General features: G+C 43.2%; 1 protein-coding gene across 3 annotated transcripts in view; it reads left to right on the top strand.

Annotated features, from left to right (window-relative positions):
• The window catches only part of PTP4A3 (protein tyrosine phosphatase 4A3), a 179,704-nt gene that overhangs the window by 66,982 nt on the left and 92,692 nt on the right, over nucleotides 1-20,030 (top strand). Inside the window, exon 2 of one of the 3 annotated variants that reach the window (XM_069220838.1) lies at nucleotides 6,997-7,257. The exons of the other annotated variants lie outside the window; for them this stretch is intronic. The gene's annotated coding sequence lies outside the window, so the exon portion shown is untranslated. The remainder of the gene's footprint in view (nucleotides 1-6,996; nucleotides 7,258-20,030) is intronic. 3 annotated transcript variants of the gene reach the window in all.

Raw genomic sequence — 20,030 nt, 5'->3', positions numbered from 1 at the left:
AAACGCAGCCCTACTATGGCTGAAATTCTGTTCATGCTCACTCCCCATTCTTGTCCCCTTGTTATCCTTTCCACCTACAACTATCCTTCTTTTTTTTGTTTTTTTTTTAATGTGCCCGAAATGGAAGTTTTGTGTAAGTCCTCCCTGGCTTTGCCCTGCGATTCTAATCTGTGTTAAAAACCTGTTACTCTCAGCTTTTCAATATCCATCCACTTAAAACCATTGATCCCATTTACTCTTTGAAAATCATTTTTGCAAACTTAATTTGTCCCACTTTAATTGTTCATCTCCCTGTGTGGGCCTCCCTTAATATCTGACAGTTCTTCTTTAGTCTTTTTAGAATTCTTGTGTTTATACTTTTTCTCTTCCTCTTCATTCGTCAATGTTTTCTTATTTGCATCAACTTTGCTGGGTATCTTTCGCCATTCTCTGTAAATATAGTTTTTTAGGGTCGAGCCTGCGTTGCATGTGCTTGCGCATGCGTTTCGCTAGTGAGACGCTTTAGGAATTAAAAAGGTCTCGGAGCCCCGTCCACGTCCGTGTCTTTCATTGGTTCGTGGGCTTGCCTGTTAGAATCTGCTTGATTTCATTAGTGGAAGGCAGGCATACGTCATGCCTTTTCCGGTGTTTAGCCCTCCTCGAGCGCAGCGACCAAGTACAGAAAACATACAAGGCCCGTCTGGTTCGGGGACTACTTTTTCTCTATTTTCTCAGCGCGATCTCGCTTAACAGAAGTCGAGTGCTTTGCATAATGTCGACCCTGTTACACAGTTAATTGCACTTTTTCCGGTTGCGTACATGGTTTATGTGGCAAGAAAAGTCTGGTTAGGAGTTTACAACGCTATTAGCTCTAACACGAGCAAACTCAAGACCGTTTCATTGCAAATGCTTGTTGTATTTTAGGTTTGTGTTGTCCTGGTCTTCCACCCCCTTATTTAGGTCTGTGAGGAAATCTTACTAAATAAACACTTCAGAATGGACAACCTTCTATAGTTTATTCCTTGTTACTCACTGGAATCAATTTTTAAGCCTGGCTAGACAGCGCATCTAAGTTGTCATGAACTGTGTGATGAACCAAAATAACAGCTTTCAGAGAACTACAGAAAAAAAGGGGTTAAGGATTCACCTACATGTTGGTTATCCTGCGTACAGGATTTGATTGGACCGAAGCTGTGTACCTCCACTGAAAAGTGCTTGCATTGCACCTTTTGCCTGGCTTTAAAACTTTTACTCAATACAGCAGGGCTGAGTTGATTAAAATGACAAGCCAAAGATCATGGCTACAGGCCCGATTTTTTTTTTTTTTAATGTTGCAATAAAGCCTGATGTATATTTATTGTGAATTCAAAGGTGCGGATGTTATCACTCAAAGCCTACTGATGGGTATTTTACTACATGGAATCTCAGATTGCCATAGTATGCAGGGGCTTTGGTGTTGGTTATCCCTTCCTACAAATGTGGGAATAGATAATATGCAGTGTGAGAATCCTTGTTTCTCCCTCTAAGGCGAGAGCGCTTTTCCCACTTTAATTTTGTATGTTTTTGTAATTTGATGACTGTTTGCCTTATTGTTTACTTGATGAAAAACTTGTGCTCATTACAATATGGTGACAAGCCAACTATAGCGCCTATAGGCCGGATTTATTTACTATATAACATATGCTAAAACCAATATGCCTCTGTATGGATTGTTCTTCTACCATGTTAAAGCCTGTACTCAGATATTTTGTTGCATTAAATCTCAGATTTACCTTTTAGAAAGGATTTTGGTGTTGATTAGGGGTTTGTCAAATTAGGTAAAGATTTGCTCTTTAGTAATTCTTGCTAGTCTTTGGAAGGCCTTACATGCTTAGTGGTCTAAGATAATGTAATGAAAAGAAATTCATGAAATAATATAGGTATATGGTGGTTTGGATGCGCCCTCTTCTGCCATCGGTCTGTCTGAGCGTCATTAACACTTAGCTTCAATTTATGCCAGCGGATGAGGGAATGGTTCAGTTCGCATCAGCCAATGGCTCTTGCCCTGTGAATGACAGCATATTCTAATCATCTTTATCCGCCTGAAAATGAATGCTCTTTAGTGTTGGAGCTGGTTGGCCAGCTCTTTAAGTTTCAATTCCCTCCTTTTACAGTTCCATGTTCTCTTCTTTCATACTTTAATTTTTTCTTAAGAGGATCCCACAGCTCCCCAGGCATTGGCAATTGCCTTGTCTGGTGTCATAGTTTTACCATTCCATGATGGCTAACCTGTTGGTTCTAAACATGGCAGCCATGCTGGGAACCTTAAAACCATGACAGACTAAGTGCAATATCACTGACAGACGGCACCTGCAGCTATGTTTAGTTTGTCATAGCAAGCCTATTTTTGCTGTATTTGGATGACAGCATGTTTTCATTTTTCTGCTTGTATTTTTTTTTATTTAACTTGCTTATGTTATGTTTGTATGTTTTTATTATGGTTGTGAGACGGTGAACGAGAGAATTTCAATGGATGCATAAATGTAAAGATGAGTGACAGACTGCAGGTATGATGACATATTTAATAGTTCCTTTCAAGCCTCCATAACCACGCCCCCCCTTGCATTTTTTTCATACAGCTCTTTGATCCCAGGTAACAATAGCGCACTGTTCTACATTGGGATTTTAACTTGTAAAGTGCAGGTAACAAAAGGCTCTCTAATGGAGGCAGTAACCCACAGAACTATTTCGTGATCTTCATAGTACACATTGCAGCAGGCACATTAACCATCTGCGCTACTTTATGATGAGTTAAAAATTCCTCTAGACAAAACTCCATCTCTCATCAGCAGGTCCATTACTCAAGTTATCAGGACACTTTTATTGTTACCGGAAAATTGCTAAAGGCAAGTAAGCTGCGCAGATGCGTTTAATTCCATAACATACTTGAAAAAACGGCACCCCCAGAATTCAGGGCCCAGTGTGGTGGCACCAGTCTCTGCCATAGAGCCGGCCTTGGCGTAGTGCAGTCTTTCAGTCGTCCTGTCTTCCAGCAAGGAACAGGGACGTAGGAGGCAATACATTTCGGGGGGGGGGGGGAGGACAGCAACAGCCTTAGGGACTTTTCAGCTGACCCTATCTAAATCACCCATTGTTTGAGAAATGCGGGCTCAGATACATGTACACAGTTATAGTGAAATGGTGAGAAAGGAAGGCAGGCAGTCTCGGTTTGAAAATATGTTTCCTTGTTATTCACATTCACAAAGTATTTAAAACAAATGTGAAGAAAAATAAATGTTGATTAACCTTGCATCTTGATGCACTAAGCAAATAAAGGTACGAGGGGGAAAAAGGAAGAACAAACCTTTTGTGTCCCGCACCGATCAATGCCCCTCGCCTCATGCCAATTGTAACTGCACTGGAGATATCAAAAGCATTCAAGTATAATAATTGTAAACTGTGCTCTGAATCCGTAGTTCTAATAACACTGCTACGCCTCTATGCGTTCTTGGCCAGCTCAGCTCCACATGAGTCAAAATTGGGAGCATTTACACTGAAGAAGCTCTTGGTGTTACAAGCTACATAATACATGGGATTCTGTGATCCCTGTACAAACAGCAGTCATTAATTTATATATAATCATCTACTTGTGATGGATCAAGTCACCGATTTTATAAAGAAAAGACGTCAGAACTCGGCTATTATAAGGTTATTACAGTCAAGTTCTGACATCACAATGCTTTCTGCCAGAAAAAGCAGACCAGGTGAAAGGCAGGTCAAGTCACGAAGCATAAGTAATGCAGCTGTTTAAAGCACAGATGGCCTGCATCTTTTCTGACTTCTGCACTGATTTAATAGCTTAAACTGACAGAAGCTATGCACTAAGGTTTTAAGGAGTTTGTGGGAAAGTTGATGGTGTGAAAATGTATTATGTGGGCTATTGTACCACCTGGCATAGATAAGGATATTGCACGTCACCTTGGAGTTCCATACTTTATAAACAAGCATTGGCAAAGCCAATAGGTCTTGCCTATGCAGCTATTGGCTTTGCCAGTGTGTTTTAGCCATGTTGTAAACTAGCCTGGCTACTGTTCAGCATGGATAGAAGTTAATGGCATAAAGGAGAATGATGTGCCATAGAGAATCGTCAGTTGGTGTGGTATAGTGTTGTGGAGTGAGTATAGTGTACAGGCCTCGAAAAATCATTAAAATGTTACTAGACTTGCAGGTCAAGTAACTTGAATAATCTACTCTACCATAACTGTAATGTACTTGACTGGTAAACTGGTCCCAATTGTGTGATCCTAGGCAAATATTTTACTTTACAGTCACCTTTTTCTTCATTCTCACATGGGCGTACCTTCAAATATGTGAGCTCAGCATTTCTTCTGTACAAAAAAACTTCTTTGTTTGATTAAATGGACTAAACGTTTGCTCCATAAATAAAAATAATCTAGCCCACATGTAGGCGACACATGATCCATTACCTGCCTCTTAGTTTACTGATAGCATTGATACCAGGGCAGGAGTTTTTCTAGGTTTATGTTTAAACACTAATTTTTAATAAATATATTTCTTAACCATGATGTGGTTGCACACTGTCATCGACAGAGAGAACATTTCCATGAAATGTCTAAAAACCTTCCCACGGACTTGAAGCTTTACTGAAAACTGTACAATGTATTACTAAATCTGTGAAAATAGAGTTCCAGAAAACATTTATTCTTCGTACATCACCAATTAAAGTGTTCTAATCTGTTTCCATCCTTTTTTTAAATATTTTTTTCATCCCCCCGGAAGTACAAACAATGGCCTTTCCCAACGAATGAAATATATTTTGAAAGGTTTGTACAGTTGACTTAGCTGTTTAAATGTTGTTAGAAAAAACTGACAATCCTGGAACTCAACAGTCAGAAGGAAAATTAATTGCAAGACAAACTGACTTTTGACTGACCCTGAATACAGAGAAAACGTGATGAGAAGATTTAAAGGCCTCCTTCACTACCTGACTGAACAGAACACCACTTTGTCAATGCAGAAGGGTCTAGTAGGTCCTAAAAATAGCATGACCTGATAAAGTATGACTTGCCATAGTGAGTGGGCGAGTACAATTTTGGAGGCCTGGTGTGATGGAGTGGAGTGTGTCAGAGTGGATAGGGGGTAAAGAAGAGTGGAGTAAAGTAACAGAGTGGCGTAGAGGGAGTTGAATAGTGTTGAGTGCAGTACATTGTCATATAGTGGAGTGCTCATTGTTGTATATCGGAGTGGCATAGAGTGTCGGAGTGGTGTGGAGTGGAGTATCGAATACTGAAGTGGCGGAGTGGAGTGGCGTGGAGTAGTTTCTCTTAGAATAGAGTGGGGTGAAGTGACATGGAGTGGCATACAGGGCAGTTGTGTAGAGAGTCACAGAGTGGCGTAACGTGTTGTAGAGTGGGACAGAATGGAGTAGAGTCACAGTGGAATATCGTGGAGGATAATGTTGTGTGGAGTGATGTCCGAGTGGTCTAGTGTAGTGGGACCGAGTACAGTGGAGGAGAATAGATTGGCATAGAATGCATTGGTTTTTAGTAAAGTGGTGTAGAGTGCACTGGTTTAGAGTGGTGAATAGTAGAGGGACGCAAAGTGGAGTGGGAAGGCATAGATTGAAGTAGCGCAGATTGCAGTGTCATAGATTGATGTGGTGCACGATTGAGTGGTTCAAGATAATGGCGTAGCTTGCAGTGATGTACGGGGCCCTTGGAAGTAGTGCTTTAGTACGCTAATGGCCCTGCAAATCCTAGAAGGGAGCAGGGAAATTCTCCTGTCCCCTTGTGCACCCCACCCTCATCCCCTCTATCCCCCACCCTCAAATCTTGGTTGGGGGGGGTACATCCCTGCATCACCCACACTTCATATGCCCATGGCAAGGAGTCTCATGTTGCTTTGGGTTGGGCATACCTGTGGCTTTTTCATCAGGCTTCAGTGTGCCTGTCTGTGCCGGAGGATGGACATATTGAGTTTCTTTCCAGGTTTCCAGTGTGGTGGTGTAGCAGTTACAAAAAGGTTGTGCTGTATGTAAGGGTGCATGATGTGTTGGACTCTCCGCCGTGGAGTGATTTATTGAGCGGTGTAGGACGGTGCTGTATCAATAAAGCATCTGGCCTGGATCCAAGAGGTGGGGGGAGGGTGTTCTAGCTTTGAACTTGAAGTTTCGCCACATAACTACCATCCGTCATGATTTCTGCCATTCACAGCGTACACAACACATAGGGAACGGTCTCCTGTGAATGATGGTAAAGGGCAAGGGTTGGAGCACAATCAACCCCCAGGCAAGTGAAACAAATAACCCAAGCAGTGTTCAGCCAGAGTCTGCACACAGGAGTATCCTGTGAATGGGAAACCTCAGTGAGTCACCTGTGCCATCAAGAGTCAAAATAGTTCACTGCGCCTCCAAGCCAATGGGGCGACCTAGACTATGGTGGATACTGCGTCATTGCGTCCAGTGTTCTCTAGTTCGTGCTGGGATGAAACGGAAGTCTTGTGCAAAGGCATGGAGCTTCCCACTTTAATCCAAAATAGCGCCAAAACGACACCCAGTTTCCTTCGGAGGTGTTATCACCCGTCATTTCAAAGACCACCCACACACTTGCACCAGTAATCCATTTACCAGCATTGAACACAAGTGAGCTGCTGCAAGTGCGCTAATCTGCATAAATATTAAGGATGGAAGGGTCTCGGGTTTGCATTAAGTGCTGACTTGATCTTCTCATTTTGCAGTATTGTAATATCTCACATTCTATAGCTCTATGCAGTTTTCTTGAAGCACATGCATCAGGATGTTAGAAATCTACCAAAGTCTCCTTAACACAGCCCACCTGCTTTTCCAACCGCATTGGTGGAATTGAGGCATTTTAGTGCTGCACACTACCTTCCTCATAGCGACTGTGGGTGTTTTTTTTTTGTGTGGTTTTTTTGTGTTTTTTTTTTTTTTTTTTTTTTTAATTTATTTTTTTATTTTATTTTTTTCCTCCTTACCATTTTTTCTGACTTATTTTGTAGGACGGTGTTTGGAATGTCGAGCACAGCAGGGAACCGAGGGATTGGGAGCGAAGGAGAGGTCTTAGTTTCAACGCGGCTTAGCTGCCTTAAGAGCCTTAGGCGTGTCTGCTTGTGACATTACACCATGCACTGTCCTGTCATGCGGCTCATTAAGGCAGACTCAACTGGTTCCAAGCGGAGCCGGTTACCGGGGTCAGAAATAGTGCGGATTGCGGTGCCCGATTTAGACCAGCCACAGGTTACGGGATATGAAAAAAAAAGGTAAGGCTGTGAATGTAGTCAGTGTTTCTGAAACCCCTTTTAACTGTACCCAGCCAGCGGTGTGCTGTTGGTGGGCCTGTGTTCACTATAGCTCTTTTCGTTGTATGTGCTGCTGCAGTGCAGATTTGCTGTGATACTTGAATACACTTTTGTTGGTTGGTAGACACTGTACATTTGACTAAACAAGAAATCTGTTTTCACGAGTCCGGTTATGCCTTTATTGCTCAGTGCAGGTCATTTCTCTTAATCGTCTTTTTTAAAGGTAGGATACACTATTTTTGCAGTTATATATGGACATGAAGCTCTTCGTCATAGTTCTAACCAAAAGAAATCTTCGTTTTTAGTTGGATAATGTACTTTGATTCAAGTTGGTGCATTCCTTTTGTTCTGTCAACATCTAATGTTCCGATATAATCAGTACCATAATATCTTGCGTATTCCAGTCCATGTTCTGGTGTGAATGTAAATGTTTTACCACTGCATATGCTTAATCGTTGTTTGACCGCTCTACGTTCCAAGAGTTTTTTTTGTTTTTTTTTCGTTTTTTTTTCTTCAAACATGCATGTGGTACTTCCAATATATTTTAATCCACACGAACATTCAATTACATGTACTATAAATTTTGAATCACAAGTGATCCTGTTTAATTGGAATCACCAAATTATCTTTATTCAAAAACACTTGGGTGGTTTGCCCAATTTTCCATGCTTTGCAGTTGTTGCATTGTCCAAAATTGGGCAAACCACCAAAGTGTTTTTGAATAAGGAATTTAATTGAACGTTCGTGTGGATTAAAACTTATTGGAAGTACCACATGCATGCTTAAAAAATAATCTTTGAACATATCGGAGTGGTCAAACGCAACGATAAAGCATATACACTGGCAAAACATTTACATTCATACGGGAACATGGTTTGGTAATCCTTATATTGATCATGTACCGGAGCATGAGGAGGTGACTGAACTAAAAGACTGTGCCAACTTGAATCAAAGTACATTATCCAACTAAAAACCGACTCCTTTTGGTTTGAACTATGAGGAAGAGCTTCATGTCCATTTGCAATTAGTGTTTTAGTCTTATCTTCAGCTGTAGACATGATATATAGTAAGATAAGTATTATCGTGTCAACTGTCACTTACCCACAGCCATTACCAATGATGAATGTGCAAACATGGCAAGGGTTACTCAACTAGGTTGTGTACTATAAATCACAAAATAAAGTGTACATTGCTTTTATGGGGAGAATACACGATCACAATAGGTGCCCTTTTAAGGTGCCTTGAAAATATGTGGCTATGAGAATAATCTTCATAGATGTAGGTAGGGTACTACACACAACTACTAAATGACAGACTTGGTTGTGTGAAAATTGATTTCGGCTGGTGGTGAAAGTTGTACCATACATAAACGGCTTATAATGAATAACTATTATTCTGATGATATTATAAGTTGGGTAATGACCATTTGGTTACAAGTGCTATACATGTCTTGATGTGACTAACTATAGTCTGACGGTCCATGTTTGCTTTTGGATTTGGTTTTTTATTATTTTTTATAATATGATGTTGTGCACTGCAAGATCCATAATGCCTCATGATGGGCTAATTGGATAGTTGTATAAAAGGCAACATAGACAAAGGTCTCTGCATACGTGTGTATACATAAATGTGTACATATGTATAGTTTTGCATTTTCCAAGCCTATTTTTCAAGCACATTCAAATCGCCATTAGAAATCCTGAATCCAAAACAAAACTCTATGTGGATGTAATTTTGGTCTGTTTCTTCCATTGTGGTTTGGCCACTCTTCACATCCCATTTTGACAGTATTGTGTGACAAAGCTTAGTTGCAAAACTTAAAGGGGCACCGGTAAGCCATGGTGGCCAGTTATTGCCAATTACCCAGTTCGAAAATCTAAATTATCCCCCGTGTTCAGCAAGTCTCATCTCCCATTCTACCCACTACAGAATCAAAGTGCTCCCCCAGAGAACCTGAAATACAGATTGGGCGTGGAGGCCAAAGAGACGTTTGCCACAGCTTAAAGAAGTAACCTTAGTTTCCAATCATGCACTTTAAGCAGAATAATGTTGAAGTGTAAATGAAAAACGCTCACAGAAGATTCTGTGCGAGTGTTCGTTGATCAAACGCTACAATTATCCCAATGTTTCAGGATGTTATAGCTGTATCTATAGTCTCCAAACATAAGTGGGCCATACTAATGTCTTTAATTTGGCAACATGTTGGGTCCAATTCACCTTTGGCGCTTACCACCTAACCACAAAATTTTGAAAAGAATTTAATTTTAAGGGCAAAATTTCATCCCTTATTGTAAGGTTTCCAGTGGTGGGATTTTGCACTTGCAAATGATATGCTGAACCGTAACTCACTGTGGTTTTGAGGTTTCTGGGTGGGGTCCATCTGCAATAATTGAACACTTAAAACTGTAGTTTCTTCATCAGCAATCTTCTTCTAGTTTTCCAACTCAAAAACACACTTAAATTGTCGTCGGAGCAAGGAAATGTATTTTCTGAGTGGCAACATAAAGGTAACACCTCAAACTAATCTTAAGGCTGTGGAGTAAGGAGTTTTTCACTGGTTTAACTCCTTAGAGAGAGAAACATAATCTACTGCAAATGTACGTTGCTTCAACTTAATTCAGTCATTTTCTACGCCTGAGCCCTCCCTGTAACCTGCTACAGTTGCAGATCATGGCGCTCTTTTGGATCACATAAAAAATAATTAACTTAATCCAATTTTATGACTAACCAACCAGAGTTTACTTCTAAATCTTCTTTTTTGGCACTCATGTGAATGTGATGTGTGATTATTTTTTCTCACTAGAGTTAGTGCTTATTGAATTGTTTAGAAGAACTGATGTTGAAGTGAATTTCTTACCTGGGGTTGGAATGGTGTAGGGCAAAGTAGGGCAAGAGAAGTTGGATGAAACCGGCGAATTTAAGATTGTGGTGGGACAGATCAGTATGGGATGTGGTTGGTGTGAAAGTGGGGGGAATATGTTGGAGATGGAAAATTGGTTAGTCACTGCCAGAAATGGGAAGCATAGCCCACAAAGTAGAGGAATATCGTAAGTGTGACAGAACTTGGGGTGCTCAAAAGTGCGCCCGTGTTACAGCAAAAAGAAATGTCCCTTGAAACCAGGGCATCCATCCTGATCGACAAAATGGCGGTGGATCTCCCTACCCAATCCGGCCTCCAGGTGTCCCCATTCCAATAAAATGAAAAGAGGCTGGGTGGATGCCCCAGTCCTCCTTTACAATGAAACTGATCTGTGGAGTGGTCTTGAGTGAGCATTTTATGATGCTAGGAGCTTTGCTTTGAACCAGAGTTAAATCTGCAGGGGTGTTCCCTCAACTTGAAGAGTGATTCCTCATATGGATGGTGGCTTGCGTGGCACATTTGAGAGGACTCCTTTTACTCATGAGTGGTCTTGTTTACATAAGATGTGTAGGGGAGGTACAAACTGTTCCCGATGTGGTCTACTTGTTGGACTCACCTCCTACCCACTTCTGCACCAGTAAGTCACTCCCCCTCCCACCCCCACGGCTCTGACAGAGCATGGAAAGGAGGGTCTCAAAACCCCGAGAGCTCTGCTGAGCAGTAAACATCCCTTGCAAGTGTTCTAACCTGGCCCTGCATGCTTTGGCAGTCATTTCACCCCCAGATCCATCTTCCTCTATAAGCACGTGGTGCCTCCGTGGACAGTTCCCATTTCTGTGCCGTAAGCAGTTTGGGCCATCACAAGACTGACGCACGTGGAAAATCTGTTTTCGTATAGGTCGCTGCAAAGCATCCCGGCCCCTCAGTTTCTGGCTAACATTAGAAGGCGGAGACAGCTTTGTAAAGTGACTGTGGGTGGGCGGGGACCCTCGTGAGCGACCCGGTGTTGGGCCATATACAGTATGAAGCAAAGCGCCTTTCCATTGAACACGAGCTGGGCCTTGCCTCTGTGCCTGGCGTTGTAACGTCAGATTGTTATTATCTGAACTGTGCTCGGCTAATGGGTGCCTCTGAGACGGGGAGGCTTCTAACCGCACCCTCGGGGCCCTAATGAGACACGAGCAGTTGGGAATGTGGAGGTTTGTCAGGCAATAACAACCCTTTGGCTTTACTGGGCAGCCGCTAAGGACCGTGTGGTGCGCGTTTGTTTACATTACATAAGGATACACTACACTTTGTAACTTATCTCTCGCTTCTGTATTTTGTCACTTTTATTTTTTTCTGTTATTTGTGCTGTTGCTGTATTTTTTGCCTCCGTCGTTTTATTTCTTCCCAGCTTTTATTTTCTATTCGTTTTTACTTCTCTCCTACATGTTTACATGGGTTTCCTTTGACTGCTCCGGCTTCTGTATTTTGCCTCTTAAGTTTTTATTATGTTTTCTAACAGTTCTATATTTTAGTTTATGTTACTGTCTTAACAAAACGCTTGGAAAACTTGGAACAGCCGTCATCTCTAGGGCGAACGAACCTCTCCCCGTTTGGTCTGCACGGTTGTGGGAAGAGCTGTAATGACAGGTTGACCGACCCCTTGCCCTTGAAGGCTTGAACAGCTCCTCTTGAAGGCTTTGTGACTTTTTTTGTGGGCAGAGTATCTTCAAAGTGCTTGGTTTTATGGTCAGTTCATGTACTTGTTGGGTTTACTGGCTTGTTTTTGTTTCCTGCCTTGCACGTTTGCCACTGTTTTGTAAAGGGAATCCCCACGGTTAAGAGAAAGTCCACGTTCGTCTGAAGGTGTGCTTCAGACCCCGCGGAAGCGCGTGTTTTGATATGAAATCTGCAGTTCATCCAAAGATTGGTGCAAGGGTCTAGATGTGGAATTGATGAGCTACACCAGAATGTAACTTGGTTTCTTCCACTTATTTATTAGGAAACTGTGCGTTTCCTGCACGGAGCACTCGGGGGCTTCATTCAGGGGTCACCAGGGGTCGCAGCTGTGACTCCCGGCTTGTCCTCTGCGATCGATCCCCTGGCACTGCCTCTGAGACCCCTGGCCTCAAGTGTAGCAAAATTAGTGTCACTTTCTGTTTGCTCTCATTAATTTTATTACACTAATAGTGAAAAAATGTTTCGTTACTCACAATTAACTTAATGTAATAACTTGTATAACTGGAATATGACTTTCCATGGCAGCTGAGATAAGTAAAAACAAAACAAACAAAGTTTTAAATGTGTATTTTGTGCGTGCTTGTGGATGTTTACAGGAGCGTGAGAATGTATGTGTAAGCGTGTGAGTCTGGGAGAAAAATCAAAGGCCATGTGGTGTCATTTCCGTCACCCCTGGAATTTTGCTGAATTGACATTCATGGGAGGACTTGAGGGTAGAAAGTCTTATCCAGCCTGGTGATTAAATTAACTTTAGAACATGGAGATCCGGGTTCAAATCCCGCGACTGCACTTGCCCACAATGTGGTGAGCGCTTCAGCAAACAGCAGTAGCTTTTCTATCTACTAAATGTGGGTGCGCTGTAGAAATGGCACGGAATGCTTGTGTTTAGTGTTGTATAAAACTCGCTAGATAACAAACCGCTCAGACTAGATGTGCGGCCTTCGAGCCTAATCTGCTAGGGCAAACAACTTGCTCTTCATGTGCTCCTGGAAATTGTGATTAGATTGACCCTATCTTGGCGCTTCTCCCAAGCTCCCTGATGGACTCGGCCTCCCTGCTCCCCAGTCTGCTCAGTAGGAATACCGATACCCGAATAAACACGGTCGTGTTTTTGAGCTCCTTTAATGTATCCAGTAGACTGTATATATATGTGTGTGTGTGTGTGTGTGTGTGTGTGTGTGTGTGTGTGTGTGTGTGTGTGTGTGTGTGTGTGTGTGTATATATATGTGTGTGTGTGTGTGTGTGTGTGTGTGTGTGTGTGTGTGTATATGTATATATATATATATATATATATATATATATATATATATATATATATATATATATATATATATATATATATATATATATATACACATAATGTCTTCTTCAAGGGTATAACTTGTAACTATGTGACTTTACATTTTAGTTGGGTTTGGAAACCCAATACAGATGTAGTGGAGGTTGGGTCATGGGTACAGTTTGGGACCGGCCCTTTGAGGATGCTCAGTGCAGTTCCTGATGAAGTGTTCAACAGGGACATTTCCTCGAAATTATGCAAACATGGAGCTCCTTTTTGGGGTGCTACACTTGGGTCACGTTGGACCGCGGACTCGCTCTACGGTACGACGGGCGTGTGGCATGCACTGCTGGAGAAGACCTTTGAGGTCTCAGTTTGTCATTTAGGTCTGGCTTGACAGCGCAGGGGGTCGCACGACCCACTGGTGTCAGTTCTTTGAAGCATTCATCGAGTGGGCTTTGGCTCTAGCGAGTGATGCATGACATCATGTTTGTGAATGTTTATCATTCACACCTCCTATAGGGTGCTTTCGTTTCAATGCCTGAGAAACTATTTTACTTTGGAAATATTCACTCCTGTTAGCCATTCAGTTCGGTCTCCTACGTGAATTTGTTCCCCTGTTTTTCAGGCTTCTACTGCAGGCTGCTACTACCTTCATCACTAGCACAATTAGTAATCCTACCATCACCACAACATATTTTTTTCTGTCTCAGATTACGTATTTTCCTGCATGAAAGCCTGACCTGTTGCCTCTGCCAGTGCTTGTTGGGTCTGCTGTTACCTTAAGCCTTGGCAGATAAGATTGCTCCCGGTCAGGGGACTGTGTGCTAAGGCTTTGATCCTGCATCAGACAAAGCTTGCTCTTTATCAACGGAGTATTCGACACAGCAAGTCAATGTCTAAATAGTGTCCTAGTACAAAGACTTACTTTACGGACAATAAGCTACCAGTATCTCGCTCACTGAGCATTGCAAAGGTGTCTATTCTGAGCCTGCCCTAAGCTGGTGGTCTCCTTCTGCCCGGCTTTCTTCTGTTTCACTCGTCTCCTCATCCTGCTTGCCAGGAGAGCTGGTATATACAGCAGGAGGTTCTTGTGGGGATGCCCTTGAGGAGAGTGGAAACAAAGGCGGAAAATGGCCAGGGTTCCTCTGATTTCCATTGCATACCTCTAGGCTGGGAAAGACAAACCACGGGCCTGCACCAGTGTATGAGTAGGGTGGCAGGTAAGCATTGACCTGAAATGGGGTTTGTATTTTTAGGCATTTGGGAAGAGTCAGGTGGTTGTGATTCTCCACAAGAAAGGGTGTGTTAGCTTCATGTGTCGGGATCCGTGTTTGAGGAGGGGGGACTAGAGGCTGGCCATAGGACCTAGGTGCTCATAAGTGTATTGGCCTTAGTTGTGGATAACAATGGTCATTACTTTTCACATTGTGTGACTTTGTACATTATTGCCCGGTAATATTTAGAAATAACCAGTTGATGTGCTCGTTTCAGTGGAGTGCATGATATTCTAATGAGATTCACTTAAAAATATAAAACTAGTGAGAATACAGAAGGTCTTTTTATATGGGTGTTTCAGATGATGTGCCAGCGCTGCTCACATTTCTTCAGTTCAGATTGTTCCTCAGTGATGCATTTAACCACTAATATATTTTTTCATGATTCAACATGTACATGGTGATTTTACGGTCTGCTTTCTCAGGATGTTAGCTGCTTTCCAAGAAAACATGGTTTCTTGGAAAGCCATCTTTTCATTAGGCACATTACACAGATGTGGTTAGTTTGGGAAGGGAGGGTGGAAGATTCTGGGGGTGATGGTCTTTGGGATTGAAGAATGTTCTTGGTTTCTTCTAGCAGGGTGGGAGGTGTTGGTCCCGCTATGCAAACGTCAACATGGTTGTCTGTTCCCTGCTGTCACAGAGCAAGGGGTCTGGTGCTGGTGAGTTGAAGATGGTGGGTAGATCGAAGGGGAGCCTGCACTTAGCCTGACTTCTTGTGGTAGAAGGGTTGAGCGTGCTAGGTTATTAAAGTACATCATTGAATATGGAGACTTAGGCTTATAAAGGGAAATTCGCATGTTCGATGGCATATGTTGCTGCAGATACACATGTTTGGCACAGTCCGCTGCCTGGTGTTGGGCTCGGAGTATTACAAGTTGTTTTTCTTCGAAGAAGTCTTTTTGGTCACGGGACCGAAGGACTCCTCCCTCTTTGGCTCCATTGCGCATGGGCGTCGACTCCATCTTAGATTGTTTTTTTCCGCTGTCGGGTTCGGACGTATTCCTTTTCGCTCCGTGTTTCGGTTCGGAAAGTTAGTCAGAATCTCGGAAGAAAGCGTCGGTATTGTTCCGTTCGGTATCGGGATAGTTAGGTACATCGACACCGATCATCGGAAGACTTTGGGGCAGTTTCGATCCCCCATCGGGGCCTGGTCGGCCCGACCGCGTGCGACATCGAAGCCGATGGAACGGACCCCGTTTCGTTTCTGCCCAAAATGTCACAGTAAGTATCCTTATACAGATCAGCACTTGGTCTGTAACTTGTGCTTGTCCCCCGAGCACAAGGAGGATACCTGTGAAGCCTGTCGAGCCTTCCGGTCCAGAAAAACACTCCGGGACCGAAGAGCCAGGCGTCACCAAATGGCGTCCACGTCGACAAAACAACGTTTCGACGACGAAGAGGAAACATTCTCGGTTCCGGAATCAGAATCCGGAGACTCCGACGTCGAACAACAGCAACAAACTGTGAGTAAGACGTCGAAAAGTAAATCCATCGACAAACCAAAAGCCCAGGGGACGCCACTGCCAACAGGCCATGGCTCGACCCATAAATCAGGCGACCCGTCGAAGGGGCCGAAAAAGGGCACGCCCATAGCGAAGACACCCGACTCCGGTCGAGGGACCGCCATGGAGCAACCTCGGAGCCGAGAAAGCGGCTCCGAGAGACAAAAACAAGATACCGGCACCGAAAGACATCGGCACCGAGAATCCGTGCCGAAAGGAACAAAAATTCTGTCGGTGCCGAAACCGAAAAAACATTCTCTCTCGGCGCCGAAAAATACCACACCTTCATCCTACTCAGAGGAACAAGGACTAAGTGGCCAAATGCACAAATTTGGACAAGAGCTCCAAAGTGTAGAATCGGACTACACACAAAAGAGACTGTGCATCCAGCAAGATACAGGGAAGATATCAACCCTTCCCCCAATCATGAGGAAAAGAAAGATCGGACTTCCAAAGGATGACACACAACCACAAGCCAAAGTGGTTAAAAAAGTCACGCCTCCGCCCTCTCCTCCACAGGCATCGCCGGCACAAACACCGCCACAAATGCACTCACCAGCGCAAACTACCATAAGTCATGACGATCAGGATCAAGACGCTTGGGACCTGTATGACACCCCAGTGCCGGACAATGATCCCGAGTCATACCCCACAAAGCCGTCACCGCCAGAGGACAGTACCTCATACTCGCAACTGGTGGCTAGGGCTGCAGACTTCCACAATGTCCAACTGCATTCCGATCCTATAGAGGATGATTTCTTATTTAACACCCTCTCGGCTACACATAGCCAATATCAATGTCTCCCAATGCTACCAGGGATGTTACGGCACGCAAAACAAATTTTTGAGGAGCCCGTAAAATCAAGAGCCATCACCCCAAGGGTGGATAAGAAATACAAACCACCACCCACAGACCCAGTGTTTATTACTTCACAGTTACCACCCGACTCTGTGGTAGTAGGGGCAGCTCGCAAAAGAGCAAATTCACATACATCTGGCGACGCCCCACCTCCGGACAAAGAAAGCAGAAAATTTGACGCGGCAGGGAAAAGAGTGGCGTCACAGGCAGCCAACCAGTGGCGCATCGCAAATTCACAAGCGCTGCTGGCCAGATATGACCGCGCACACTGGGACGAGATGCAACTTCTCGTAGACCATCTTCCCCAGGAATACCAAAAAAGGGCGCAGCAAATAGTGGAAGAGGGACAAACGATCTCAAACAATCAAATCCGCTCTTCACTAGACGCAGCCGATACTGCAGCAAGAACAGTCAACACTGCTGTCACCATAAGGAGACACGCTTGGCTACGCACTTCAGGCTTCAAACCTGAAATCCAGCAGGCTGTCCTTAATATGCCCTTCAACGAGAAACAACTGTTTGGCTCGGAAGTGGATACAGCCATTGAAAAACTTAAAAAGGACACAGACACGGCCAAAGCCATGGGCGCACTCTACTCCCCGCAGAGCAGAGGCTCTTTCAGAAAAACTCCATTTAGAGGGGGGTTTCGTGGCCAACCCACAGACACCACCAGCCAACAATCAAGAACCACACCATATCAGGGTTCCTTCCAAAGGGGTGGTTTCAGGGGTTATCGGGGGGGTCAATTCCCAAGGAGTAGGGGAAGATTCCAGACTCCAAAAACACCTCCACCTAAACAGTGACTTTCAAGTCACGCAACCCCTTCACTCAACACCAGTGGGGGGAAGACTAAGCCAATTCTACCAAGCTTGGCAACAGATTACAACAGACAATTGGGTATTAGCAATAATCCAACATGGCTATTGCATAGAATTCCACAACTTCCCACCAAACATCCCCCCCAAAACACGCAAAATGTCACAACATCATTTAGAACTTTTAGGACTAGAAGTTCAAGCACTACTGCAAAAGGATGCAATAGAATTAGTACCAGTACAACAAAAAAACACAGGAGTTTACTCCCTGTACTTTCTAATTCCAAAAAGAGACGAAACATTAAGACCAATATTAGATCTCAGGACACTAAATACCTACATCATATCGGACCATTTTCACATGGTCACACTACAAGACATCATTCCACTGCTCAAACAGCAAGATTACATGACCACATTAGACCTAAAGGATGCGTACTTTCATATACCAATACACCCTTCTCACAGAAAGTACCTACGGTTCGTATTCAAAGGAATACATTACCAATTCAAGGTGTTGCCATTCGGAATAACAACTGCACCAAGAGTGTTCACAAAATGTCTAGCAGTAGTAGCAGCACACATCAGGAGACAACAGATACATGTGTTCCCTTACCTAGACGACTGGCTAATCAAAACCAACACAGTAAAAAAATGCGCAAACGACACCACCTTTGTCATACAAACCCTTCACAAACTGGGGTTTTCCATCAACTACACAAAATCACACCTAGAACCGTGTCAAACACAACAATATCTAGGAGCAACCATCAACACATCAAAAGGAATTGCCACTCCAAGTCCACAAAGAGTGCAAGCATTCCACAAGCTAATAAGTGCTATGTTTCCAAACCAAAAGATACAAGCAAAACTTGTGCTAAAACTTCTAGGCATGATGTCATCATGCATAGCCATTGTCCCAAACGCAAGACTACACATGCGACCCTTACAACAGTGTCTAGCATCACAATGGTCACAGGCACAGGGTCAACTTCAAAATCTGGTGTTGGTAGACCGCCAAACATACCTCTCGCTTCTATGGTGGAACAGCAAAAATTTAAACAAAGGGCGGACATTTCAGGACCCAGTGCCTCAATACGTTATAACAACAGATGCTTCCATGACAGGGTGGGGAGCACACCTCAATCACCACAGCATTCAAGGACAATGGGATATACACGAAACAAAACTTCATATCAATTACCTAGAACTGTTGGCAGTATTTCTAGCGTTAAAAGCCTTCCAACCCATAATAACACACAAATACATTCTTGTCAAAACAGACAACATGACAACAATGTATTATCTAAACAAACAAGGAGGAACACACTCAACACAATTGTGCCTCCTAACACAAAAAATTTGGCAGTGGGCGATTCACAACAACATTCGCCTAATAGCACAATTTATTCCAGGAATACAAAACCAACTAGCAGACAACCTTTCGCGAGACCACCAACAAGTCCACGAATGGGAAATTCACCCCCAAGTTCTGAACAAGTACTTTCAAATTTGGGGAACACCCCAGATAGATTTGTTCGCAACAAGAGAAAACTCAAAATGCCAAAACTTCGCATCCAGGTACCCACACCGCGAATCACAAGGCAATGCTCTATGGATGAATTGGTCAGGGATATTTGCGTACGCTTTTCCCCCTCTCCCTCTCCTTCCATATCTAGTAAACAAGTTGAGTCAAAACCAACTCAAACTCATACTGATAGCACCCACATGGGCAAGACAACCTTGGTATACAACTCTACTAGACCTTTCACTAGTACCGCATGTCAAACTACCCAACAGGCCAGATCTGTTAACACAACACAAACAACAGATCAGACATCCAAACCCAGCATCATTGAATCTGGCAATTTGGCTCCTGAAATCCTAGAATTTGGACACTTGGACCTCACACAAGAATGCATGGAGGTCATAAAACAAGCTAGAAAACCTTCCACTAGACACTGCTATGCATCTAAGTGGAAAAGATTTGTTTACTACTGCCATGCCAATCAAATACAACCAGTACATGCCTCTACTAAAGACATAGTAGGATACTTACTACATTTGCAAAAAGCGAATCTCGCTTTTTCATCTATAAAAATACACCTCGCAGCTATATCTGCTTACCTACAAACTACTCATTCATCGTCTCTATTTAGAATACCAGTTATTAAAGCATTCATGGAAGGGCTAAAAAGAATTATACCACCAAGAACACCACCAGTTCCTTCATGGAACCTTAACATCGTCTTAACAAGACTCATGGGTCCCCCTTTCGAACCCATGCATTCCTGTGAAATGCAATATCTAACCTGGAAGGTCGCATTTCTCATTGCAATCACATCCCTCAGAAGAGTAAGTGAAATACAGGCATTTACCATACAAGAACCATTTATTCAAATACACAACAATAA

The sequence above is a fragment of the Pleurodeles waltl genome, chromosome 2_2 (assembly GCF_031143425.1).
Source record: "Pleurodeles waltl isolate 20211129_DDA chromosome 2_2, aPleWal1.hap1.20221129, whole genome shotgun sequence".
NCBI classification, from domain to species: domain Eukaryota; kingdom Metazoa; phylum Chordata; class Amphibia; order Caudata; family Salamandridae; genus Pleurodeles; species Pleurodeles waltl.
Note: the sequence above shows the minus strand (reverse complement) of the source record. Positions and strands in the feature narration are given on the sequence as shown.